Consider the following 12,821-nt stretch of genomic DNA (forward strand, 5'->3'; position numbering starts at 1 on the left):
ATTCCATTATCCCTTTCCTTGGTTTAACAGAGATTTCTGTTCAGAAGAATGTAGTACTGAGAGAGATGGTCACCAACTTCAAAAGCTTTACACCTTTGATATGCAGATACAGTGATAGACATACATTCATTGTCTTTTCTGAAATGTATTGGTTATGTATTTATACAAATTATTGCATTTCTGGTGTTAAGTGATGTCAAGCAAAAATTGCACTGGACAAAGCTAAACAGGCCACGGAGAGTTTATTCAAGTTATTGTAATAGGGGAGAGAGATTGAACTCAATTCTACAGAAAGAAAAGTTGGGAGTTTGCTGAGAGTCAAGGTGAGCTAGTCGAAAGGTTCTAGAGGACATAGTGGAAGGTCGATCAGTTGGATTTGTGGACTGTGCTGAGCTTACAAATGTTTTCCTCTGTGATGAGGCCATCTGTGTTTGTTAGCCCATCAAGTTAAGCTCCTACTCCTTACTCCTCATCTGACACAGAGACTGGGAGACAAGGGTGCTATCTCCTTTGATGTTTACATTTCAAAGACATGATTCCCTGGTCCTTTAAGAAAGACACTTCTTGAGTTGTAAAACCAGCAAGAAGCTGGGAGAAAATTTACATCATTTCAAAGAAGTTGAGAAAGAATTTATAACTTTAGTTTTCTAAAGTAAATGCTCTAAGAAAAGGGAGACTATGGTCCTAGAGTCAGGAAGATTAAAGCTCCATCAAGCTGAGGGAACCTGTAACGCCATCTTGGTCCAGAACAAGAGAAGGGGAAATCTAACAATGAAAAAGTGACTTTTGAACAGTATCTTCAAATAAGAAAGGCACATAGTCTTCTGAGAAGGAAGGGGAAATGGTATGAAGCCCTGATGGGGCTCTGCCAAGAGCAAGCTGACAAGTTTCATCCAAGGACTGGTAAACAGAGCCTGGGAGCTCTGGGAGACAGTGTGAGCGGGGGATGGAGGTGGGGGTGAGTGGGGGGGTGAGGATGGCCATTAGCTACAGGAAACCAGGGGGTGAAGGGCCTTGACACCTGTGATTAAGAGTGCTAATTTGGCTTAAGAGGTAATTGGGCATTGGTACAGGACTTTCTGAGAGGGGAAATAATGCAATCAAAGAGAGGCCAGAGGAAGATGACTGTGACAGCTGTGAGGGATTTGAGGGTGCAGAGGCTGAGGCAGGCAGACCAATAAGGAGGTCATTATCATGCTGCTTGGCTGTTAGAGTGCTGCATCTCCCCACTTGCTCCCACTTTGTCCCTTTTTCTTTTGTGAAGCACTTTTCCCGTCTCTCCTACTTAATTATCTTTTCACACTCCAGTTCCTATGACCACCTTTAAAAAAAATCCAACTGCCCTTCTTGTTTCTTTGAAATCTCTCCACAAGGCACACTTCAGTGATGAGATTTAAGATGTAATTAAATCATCAGATCCTTAAGGCAGAACATGTGAAGCAATAATTAAAATAGTTTCCTACGTTTGCTGGATCATAAGACCCAACCTGGGATGGTTTTTTAATACAATATGTTTAATGTGTTTGGGCCTTTTTGAAATATAAATTCCGGGGCAAACCCACTGCAAACCCTCTGCAAACCCTCTGAAACAGTGTTGTCCAGGATGGGGGTAGAACTATGTGTTTTTTCAGTAGAGAGCCCCAAATGATGGTTATGATCTAGCAGTTTCGGAAATGTGTTAAGGGATAGCCCATAGATGGTGATACCAGGAGAGAGGCTTCATGGAAGAAGTGAGTGTTTAATGAGTTGCCTTTTAGACTATTTTTCTATTTTGGTTCCTGATGGTAATAGTACATTAGGCTAATGGTGGCTACTTAATGAATGTTATTACCTGGAAAACTGGTAAAGCATAGTGGAAGTACGTTCTTGCTGATTGGCATGAGAGAATAAATGCAATCAGAGCAGATGAATCTGCAGAGCATGAGAACGGCTCTGTAGGCAAAAATCACCACATTGGGGATGGACTGGAGACTAAACATGACAGTGAGGCCCTGGACACACAGTTACAGAAGTACTCTTTTTTTAAAGTTGAATTTCTGTCTCCTCAGCCCTATCCCAGTAGAGAAGGACTACAGTAGGTCAAAATCTGGATGAGGAAATGAATATTACATATAATGATACTGCCAGGTTTACTTTTTAAAGTAAAAAATTTTACTTTAAATTAAAAAAAATTTTTTTTTAAGATTTTATTTATTTGTTTGTTTGTTTACAGAGTGTGCGTGAGCAGGGGGAGAGGCAAAGGAAAAGAGTGAATCTCAAACAGACTCAGGGCTGGATCTCATAACCCTGAGATCATGACCTGAGCCGAAATCAAGAGTTGAACAGTTAACTGACTGAGCCACCCAGGTGCCCCAAACATATTGCTATGCACCAAGTGAATCAACATTAAAAATGCTCCTTTAAAACTCTGAACAATGCAAAACAAAGTATCTCAAAGGAATAAAATTTAATCTGCAGTATTATTTTAATCAGCCCAGTTTTCCCCATTAGGAAGTGACATTAGTATATCTATCCTGGGCCTTCATGAAAGCAATCTAAAGGGAAAGTTGAAGGAAGCACTTGGAGTCACGTCTAAAACAAGGGGATAATCTGGTGTCATTTGCACTTTTCTCTAGAGAGCTTACCACCCAGTTTCCCTTGACTAAGTGTGCCAGTAACAGCTGAGCAGAGAGCTGGACAGAGAAGGGCATTTGAGTTGGGATTTGAAGATTGGACGAGAGTAGAACAAGATGGCAACAACTCTCAGTAACATCTATCACCTTCTGGCCATCTCTGGCGGGACACAGTGCTCATCTGTGTTCAGAGATCCTATTTGTCAAGACTACGACTCTTGCTCTCTCCAGCTGATCCAGATCATGTCCTGCTGAGACTGCTCTTTTTTCAAAGTGCTATCTTCTTTTGGTCAGGACCCTTACCTAATTTTCAAACAGAAACAAAATAATGAGCAGTCTCTGCAGACCTTTCCATGTCAAAAGTTCTTATTCTCTAAGCACGTGGGGGAATTATGTATGCAAGGTTCATGTACAGAGTGACATGCACTCTGCTAACAATACCCCCATGCTGTCCCACGGTGGAGAGCCCTCAGGATACTTAATTTGCTTTTCAAATGCAATGGAAACATTGAGGGATTTTTTCCCCTTTGTATTTTCTTCTAACCCAAATAGCACAGAAGAAATGAAATGACAGAAAAAGCAGGGTATTGAAGTTCCAGCATTACAATCTAATATAGACATATTCTAGAGAAGATTTTTTTCAGCTTTATTGAAGTTTAAGTCAATGTGTTGATTTGACATACTTACATATTGAGAAATGATTACCAAGTAGCATTAGCTAATACTTCTATCACCTCACATAATTATAATTTCTTTTTTTGTGGTAAGAACACTTAGGATCTACTCTCTTAGTGACTTTCAAATATATAATACACTATTCTTAACTGTAGCCATCATGCTGTACATTACATTCCCAGAACCTACTCATCTTTTTTTTTCAATTTCAGCTTTATCAAGGTATAATTGACATATAAAATTGTAAGATATTTAAAGTGTACATTGTGATGATTTGATATACACATACATTGTGAAAGGACTCCCCCATATAGTTACTTAACACATCCATCCCCTCACATATTTATCATTTTTTATGAGAACATTTAATTCTCTTAGCAAATTTCAATTATACAATACAGTATTATCAACTATAGTCACCATGGTTTACATTAGATCCTCAGACCTCATTCATCTTATAGCTGAAAGCATGTACTTTTCTACCAACCTCTCCCTATTTCCCCCCTTCCCTGACCATTAGTAACTTCCATTTTATTTCCTGTTTCTGGGAGTTGGACTTTTTTCTTTAATTCTGCATATAAGTGTGATACCATGCAGTATTTGTCTTTGTCTGGCTTATTTCACTTAGCATAATGCTCTTTGGTTCCATTCATGTCACAAATGGTAGAATTTTCTTCTTTTTAAGATTGAATAGTATTCTATTGTAGATACAAAAGATTTTTAATGCAGTTTGAATGTAGATGCAACAAAAAAAGAAAGAAGTAATAAGGTATTAGTAAGAATGGTGATGGGAAGAAAAATATATATGTCTTTTGCATAATATGATGGCTTTATCACAATAATAACTTCTGACCACTTCTAAGAACTCCATGTTTTCTTCCTTCAGTACCTTGATGCTAATTGCTGGTAATAGTAGTCTAGAAGACTATACCTGTTCTCTCAAATTAAATTTATTAAATACATTATTGAAACAAATATATTAAAATAAATTAATATCTGTCTTGTTAAAGCAAATATAATATTTGGTTATGATGTTTATGAATAAGGACTATATACCTTGATTTTGAAACATGTGAAAAAATGTCATAAGCAAACTTAAATAACAAATGACAAGCTTGTGGGACACCTCAGTGACTCAGGGGTTGAGCATCTACCTTTGGCTCAGGGCATGATCCTAGGATCCTGGGATCAAGTCCCACATCGGGCACCCTGCAGGGAGCCTGCTTCTCCCTCTGCCCGTGTCTCTGCCTCTCTCTCTGTGTGTCTCATGTATAAATAAATAAAATCTTTAAAAAATGGCAAACTTGGGATGCCTGGGTGGCTCGGTGGTTTAGCGCCTGCCTTCAGCCCAGGGCGTGATCCTGGGGTCTCAGGATCGAGTCCCACGTGGGGGCTCTTGCATGGATCCTGCTTCTCCCTCTGCCTATGTCTCTGCCTCTTTCTCTCTCTGTGTCTCTCATGAATAAATAAATAAAATCTTTAAAAAATGGCAAACTTAGAAGAATATTTCCCAAAGTTAAAATATATATACCCATAATATAGAAAGAGCTAATACAAATTACTGAGAAATATTGTTAACATCCTAATTGAAATATAGGCATAAGCAGATAATCCTCAGAAGAAAACTAATTTTGAATAGGTTGAATGGCCAATTTAATTTTATAATAATTTGCAAGTTAAAAAATGAAATATAATTACTCGAGAATATTTAAGACCAGCCAAGGTACAGTGATATAGGCAAACAATTTTATGTCTAGCAAAAGTATAAATGGGCATAACTTTTGTGAAAAATTATTTGGTAATAGGCACTGAAGTTCAGAGCTTTCCACTCAGTAGTTAATGCTATCCTAGGCAATAAGTGATGTGAAATGATTCACTCACAAGGATAATTAATTCTCATAGAATTATTTGGAATAATGAAAAACAGAAATACTCTAATTTTCCTAAGGGTAACTGTTACAATAAGCTTTAAACAGAAATACGGTATATGATATTGTTTAAGTAAATAAAAAATAAACAGTATATGCAGTTACAGTTATGATCCTAATGATAGGATCATAAATATATTTACTCACAAGATCTGTTACTTCAGAAATATATACTTTGGAAGTCCCCACATTTTTAAATTGTACAATGGCATATACTTTCCCCCAAATTCATTTTTTACAATCCAGAACTCATTAGTCTGGTATATACATAGCGGGGGGGGGCAGGAGGGGTGGGTTTCTTAGACCCATTTCTATCACAGTGTCAAGTCACTGCCAAATTCCCCAGTCTATTTTTAGTTTGGTTTAAATTTTAATTTTCAGAGGTGTCTGGATGGCTTAGTTGGTTATGTGTCTGACTCTTGATTTAGACTCAGGTCATGATCTCAGAGTTGTGAGATCAAGCCCCACATGGGGCTCTGCACTGGGCATGGAGTCAGCATAAGATTCTTTCTCTCTCTCTCTCTCTCCTTCTGCCCCTCCCACCCCTAAAAAAAAAACAATAAAAAATAAATAAAATTTTATTTTTCCAATGAATGACCATAATTTCTCATACTGTCCACTCTCCATGTTCCTGGCACTGGATGCTTGTTTTCTTTTCAGGATGATTTTTACAAACAAACAAGAACTTTCTTACTCTATAAAAGCTAAGAGATTGGAAAGAAAAAGAGTTTCTTCATAAGAAGCAAACTTCAATTTGTTCTAGAAAAGTTTTAGAAAAAGTTGAATTTTAAATCTCAAATGCAGAGCATCCACTAAATAAGAATATTCATTCAAAGGGGCTAGGAGGAGCAAATTGTGCTGTGGTAATCCCTGTTGAAGGAGTACTGAGGATTTCATTGTTGATTTATATAGGCTTTAAAATTTTTTAACAATATGTTTTGTTTAAATTATAATATAATTTTGTATATGTTTACATATTATATAATTTATATATTATAATATAATTATAATCATAAATCAATCTCTGTTTCTGGCCCTAAAAGACAGGATATTTAGATGAGTGGGTAAAAGCACGAATTCTGGAGCCAACTGTCTGGTTCCTATTCTGGCTTTGTTGAAATTATCTGGGTAATCTTAAGTTATCTATCCTCTCTGTGCTTCAGTTTTCTCATCTGTAAAATGGGGATGATCAGAGTATCTACATCATTGGTTCCTATTCTGGCTCTGTTGAAATTATCTGGGTAATCTTAAGTTATTTATCCTCTCTGTGCTTCAGTTTTCTCATCTGTAAAATGGGGGTGATCAGAGTATCTACATCGTTGGATTGTTGCAATGATTAAATGAGTGAAGTATGTGAAGGGTACAGAGCAGTTGGCTTCCAAATAGGAAGTGCTGTGTAAGTCACTGTAAGTATTTTGTTCTAAATATATGTGTTTAGTTCTGAAAACTTAGGGGACTAAAATTTAAAAATTAGAACCAATTTTGGATAATAGAGATTCCCAATGACTGATTTAAAGATTTTATTTATTTAATTAAAAGAGCAAGCCTAGAAGCCCTGGGGACAGGGGGGAGGGGAGAGAGATACAGAGGCAGAGGGCCGAACAGACTTCCCTCTAGCAGAGAGCCTGACATGGGGCTTAGGGGTTGGTCCCAGGACCCCAGGATCATGACCTGAGCTGAAGACAGACACTCAACTGAGTCACCCAGGTGCCCCGAGGACTGATTTTAAAAGCATAATACACTGCTAATTAGTTAAGTCATTTACTTGGTTTTCACCTTGTGCTAGAGACTGTCCTTATCACATTACATATATTTATTTAATCCTCACAGAAAACGTGATGAGTTATACATTATTATCCCCATTTATGGACAAGGAAACTGGAAAGACACAGTTTGAGAAACCTAAGGTTGCAGAAGAAGGAAGTCAAACACCAGAATTCCAGATCAGGCCTTCCCGACTCCAAGATCAATGTCCTTAATCATTATGGGCCATTAACCTTTCTGGTAAGTATAGTAAATTAGTCCTAGCTATAACTCAAATATTGTTCATTTTATAATTTATTTTGTAATATTCTTTAAAATTTTGTCTGGATACTAGTAATTAAGGATCAGTTGACATTGCTTATTATTTCAGCAAAGAGTTCATTTATTATAAGCAATCATCAAATGTTTGTCATTCCTACTCGACGTCTAGTTGTTTGAACAATGCTGCATAGCCCTGTCACTATATTTTTGTGGTGACTTTTACCAAAAGAAGGAGAGAAAGTAGCCCCTGATGGCTTTCTCTCACAAACTCAAAACCATACAACCATGAAAAGATATGAAAATTCCAGTGATATTGTTACAGGCATGAATGTATTATATTGTTTTATACTTACTACTCCTTATATCCCTATGTACCATGTTTTAAAAAAAAAATAGTAAACCCAGCACAGTTTTGAATATTCAGGTAGCCTGACCCGCTGGAGTGTGATGTCTCTTGAGTGACCTACTTAGAAGGATTCATGACAAGGAATGTTCTAATTCTGGGAGTGGGTATCAAGCTCCAACCCCCATTCCCAAATATATGTGGATTAATGGGGCTTCAAAAGGTAGGACTAGAGAAGAAAAGGTCCCATGTACTGCTTTAAACTGTTAATGAGCAGTCAGGGAAGAGACACTCACCTTGTGACCTCAGCAACACCTCTGAAGGTTGTACCCACTATTCTAAGCAAGACATTCTTGGAAAACTCTTCATCACTAACAAAAGACCTAGCAAAAGATTGACAAAGCCTTGAAATTATCTTGTCCCTAATATAAATTGTAAGCTCTTCATTAAAAGCATCAGAATATGTTCTAACGAGGAGTTTTGAGCTTAAAGAGGCTCTTCTGCCACTCACCATGTTGAGACCATTCCAGGGAGAGTAGATTCTATGATTAAGGTGATTAAGGTAATCAGCCAGTCTGATTCAGACACTCAATCCAGCTGCTGCCAGTGGACCTGCTGGTAATCACCAGAAGAGTGCACTTTGGAGGAGAATTTCTCTCTACAAGTGCTCTTGTGTTTGTTCAAGTTGAAACTAAGTTGGGGGAAAAACTGTGCTTGAAAGTTTTCTAAGCTGTACAAACTACAACTTTCATTAAAGTGTGTCCCTGACTGGAAGGCCCTGACCACATACCAGGGATTATGCTCCTGAGGTCTGCATCACTTTCTTATAAACTGCTTTGCACCCAGGGAGCCCTGGATAAATTGTTGTGATAAGGGGACTAAAAAAAACTCCAACTTTAATTACTCAAGGCCCCTTAAATCTTATGTTTCTATCATCAAGGCCACCATCTTGATGAGGTGACTTGAGAGTTGATGAAAGCTACCACCTCTTGATATTTTTTTTTATCAAGTGCTATGACATTTGCTAGCCATATTGACAAAGTTCCTCTTACCCAAAAGTTTTAGTTCCAGTGCCCTTCCCTTCTATTATATGTGGATATTCTTTACTTATGAAAGAAAATTGAGTGATAATTTAATACAACCACCTCCCAACATGCACCCATGTTTTCCAATATAGCAGCCACTAGCCACATGTGGCTATTTAAATATAAATTGGTTAAATGAACTTTAAAATTCAGTTCATCATTTGCACTAGCCACATTTCAAGTGTTCGATACCCACATGAAGCTAGTGGCTACCATACTGAACAGTAACAATATGGAACATTTCCATCATCACAAAGTTCTGTTGGATAGCACTGATATAGAATAAGGAGGGTGCTATTAGTGCTATGTGATTATAGGTGGTATACAATGGATCTTTTTTAACAGCTATTATTTTAATTAGAAATTAAATAACTTAATGTATTAAGTTATTTAATGTATGTTAATGTATGTTAATACATTTAATGTTTCTAATGTATTAGAAATTATATAACTTATGGGTTAAAGCCATTTTTTCATAGGTATTATTGCTGAGGACAAAAGCTAAAATAGACACAAGTTTAAAATGACAGTTGGTTCAAAGAAACATGGTGCAAGCGTTACTTAGATATGACAAAATTGTGAAAGTGGTAGGTGAATGAGGGATGATTGGGAAGTGAGGGGTTAGATTTTCAAAATAAAAATTAAAAAGAATGGGTAGAGCTTCCAGTATTATCCTGGAGCATCTAATGTCCTCCTAACAAAGATTATCAGATAAAGTGACTAACTGGGTAGACAAGATGAGGAGTGAGATGTACAGAACAGAGGTATGTACATAGGGAAGGTAGCCTAAATAAGCAGAGAGGGCCATGGTAGTATGAGGGCAAAGAGAAGAAAGGCCATGTCTGGGCTCATCAGGCCTTTGTTAGGGAAAGCACAAACAAGGAAAGAGGGCACAGATTTTCTGTTTGGGCAAAGTCAAGAGCCTCATGAAATCATTCACTGTTATTTACCAAGTCTTGAGTTTTGATGTGTGTAGTGAATGTCTAATGTGAACACATTTCCAGAACTCTCAAAACTATAATCTTCCTTGCTACTTTCACTGGCTGCAAAATTTTATTAGAGAAGATTTGAGTGGAAAGGTAAGAGCAGTCACAATAAAAGATTATTTAATCTCCTAAGTAAATTTTCAAATTTACTGATCCTTGAGCTAATCCAATAAACCTTCCAATCTTGCCAAGTCACATTTTGGGGAGCTATAGGTGTTGATGGTACTCCTCCAATGATATATCAAACAACCCCAGTGTTCATTACATGGTCAGCATGGCAATACAAGAGGCTGTAACCACATATTTGATTTCACTTTCCAAATCCAGAATCCCATGGAGAATATTTAATACTTTTCGCCAGATTCAAGATGTCCAAAGACTCTAAGGCTCAGACTGACAGTGTATTTGTAGAGGGTGAAAGCAGTGTCTTTACAGCAAAAGCAGCAGAGGGAGAGATGTCTTTCTTAAGAAGGTGAGAGACAAATGTCATCAAGATATCCTTGAAGAGGGCAGCCCCGGTGGCGCAGCGGTTAAGCGCCGCCTGCAGCCCAGGGTGTGATCCTGGAGACCTGGGATCGAGTCCCACGTCAGGCTCCCTGCATGGAGCCTGCTTCTCCCTCTAACTGTGTCTCTGCCTCTCTCTCTCTAGCTGTGTCTCTATGAATAAATAAATAAAATCTTTAAAAAAAAAAAGATATCCTTGAAGAAGAAACTGGCAGCTGTTGTGGACATATGAGAGGTTGCCCTGGGAATTCTAGAAACACTTGGATGGATTTTTGGAGGGAAGAAAGCAAGGTGTGAAGTACTGTGGTTTTTAAGATGCAAGTAGCTAGCCAACAAAATCTAATGATAAATGTTAACACACGCTGACTTGACACCACAGAAATGCACATTCTCAGGTTGATTGAGTTACACTTGGCAAATATGTCTGCCTGTAATCTCACATAAACCCTGTGAGAGTATTATCCCCTGGGAGATATCATTGCCATTTCACACTAGAGCGTTTTGAGGTTCAGAGAGAAGAAATATGTTACTCAGCTTGGACCATCCTATGGAACCAAGGGAATCTGAAGTCTGTACCCTTAATCTCACTGCTATTTTAAGAAGATGAGCTAGAGCCTTTACTTTCAGGGAGCAGGGTGTGGGTAAATTAGCAGTCACAGTAAAGACCTTGAGTCACTGGGGCTGAAAGGCAACCAGATTGCATTTTACCTAGGATTGGTTCTGCTTCCTATATATAAGCACACAAGAGACTGTCTAGGTCCAATGATTGGTATGAAAAGGCAAAAGTTGGGATCCCTGGATGGCTAAGTGGTTTAGTGTCTGCCTTCAGCCCAGGGTGTGATCCTGGACTCCCAGGATCAAGTCCCACATCAGGCTCCCTGCATGGAGCCTGCTTCTCCCTCTGCCTGTGTCTCTGCCTCTCTCTCTCTCTCTCTCTCTCTCTCTCTCTCTCTATGTGTGTGTGTGTGTGTCTCCCATGAATAAATAAATAAAATCTTGAAAAGAAAGAAGAAAGAAAGAAAGAAAGAAAGAAAGAAAGAAAGAAAGAAAGAAAGAAGAAAGAAAGAAAGAAAGAAAGAAAGAAAGAAAGAAAGAAAGAAAGAAAAAGAAAGAAAAAAGAAAAGGCAAAAATCAAATGAATTACAAAAGCCTAATGTTTGTCCCCTTCCAGGAAATCTTTATCATAAAAGATGGAAATATCCTGAGCCCCACTAAAGATGACTTATTCTAATAGAAAAGAATCTGTTCTAAAGGGACATCATCAGAAAAAAAGTCACCATGTAGTATGATCATAATGCTTTCCAAAGCTCCAACTCATATTTGCTTAGAAATATCCCCATACTTGATTATTATCAAGTCTAACATTCACACCAGAAAGAAAGAAGCATTCCTCTTGAGTTTCTCTTTTTGGAAAAAAAAAAAAAAAAAAAGAAAAGAAAAGAAAAGAAATTGGAGGCATTTTTTTTTTTCTCTTTCTTTTTGGCTACCTAGCATCTATTTTCCCTCTGGCATTCCCAGATCTCAGATTTCTTCAGAGGAATTAACTTCACGCCTTCTTTGTGAGCAGAACAGCAGCCCAAGTACCTGCTCTCCTGCTATGAAAACCAAAGAGATGATTCCTGCCAAAACTCTCTCATCACTGTACCACCATACCATGCAGCCAAGAAGTGGGTCAATGACCCAAGATTGGCCAGTTGAACTTTCCTGGGATTTTGAATCCTGAGTCAAGTTGTCCGAAGATAGAAAAAAATAGAGTCCACTCTTCACAGCTGCAGTGACTGGGATAGAGACAAGCAATTCCAATCACTGAGACCTTTCAAAACTGCTCCCTTTTCAGTAAATTCTGTTTTTCACTTAAGTAAAAGTTTCCATTATTTGAAACAGTTACAGGTTGAAGTATGTCCCTCCAAAACTCGTATGTTGAAATCATAATCCCCAGGACCTCAGTATGCTCTTATTTGGAAAATAGGATCATTGTAGATATCATTAGTTAAGAAGAGGTCAGGGGTGCCTGGGTAGTTCAGTCAGTTAAGCATCTGCCTTTGGCTCAGGTCATGATCCCAGCCCCACAATGGGCTCCCTGCTCAGTGGGGAGCCTGCTTCTCCCTTTTTCTCTGTCCCTCCCCTCCCACTCCTGCTCTCTCTTTTACTCTCTCAAGTAAATAAATAAAATCTTTATTAAAAATAATAAAGAAGAGGTCAGACTGGAATAGGATATGCCCGTAATCCAATATGACTGGGTATCTTTATAAATAGAGAAATTTGGACACAAACACACATGCAGAAAGAATGCCATGTGAGGATGAAGGCAAAGGTCAGTGTGATGCTTCTGCAGGCCAAAGAAATCCAAGATGCTGATCTTGATCTCAGACCTCCAGCTTCCAGAACGGAGACAATAAGTTTCTGTTGTTAAGTCACCCAGTTTGTGGTAATTGATCACAACATCCCTAGCCAACTAACGGGGCAACCAAAAGACCCAACTTGACTTTTCTTTTTTAAACATGAATATTCCAGGTGGCTCAGCAGTTTAGTGCCGCCTTCAGCCCAGGGCCTGATCCTGGAGACCTGGGATCGAGTCCCATGTCGGACTCCCTGCATGGGGCCTGCTTCTTCCTCTGCCTATGTCTCTGCCTCTCTCTCTCTCTCTCTCTCTGTGTGTGTGT

The 12,821-nt window shown here is 38.4% G+C and overlaps 1 long non-coding RNA gene across 1 annotated transcript in view; it reads left to right on the forward strand.

The window, feature by feature from the left end:
* The first annotated feature begins 6,489 nt into the window (after window positions 1-6,489).
* The window catches only part of LOC112674910 (uncharacterized), a 28,053-nt gene continuing 21,721 nt past the window's right edge, over window positions 6,490-12,821 (forward strand). The window contains exons 1-2 of the long non-coding RNA XR_003145658.3: window positions 6,490-6,621; window positions 7,046-7,219. This is a non-coding gene — a long non-coding RNA (uncharacterized LOC112674910). The remainder of the gene's footprint in view (window positions 6,622-7,045; window positions 7,220-12,821) is intronic.

This window comes from Canis lupus, chromosome 14 (genome assembly GCF_003254725.2).
Source record: "Canis lupus dingo isolate Sandy chromosome 14, ASM325472v2, whole genome shotgun sequence".
NCBI lineage: Eukaryota > Metazoa > Chordata > Mammalia > Carnivora > Canidae > Canis > Canis lupus.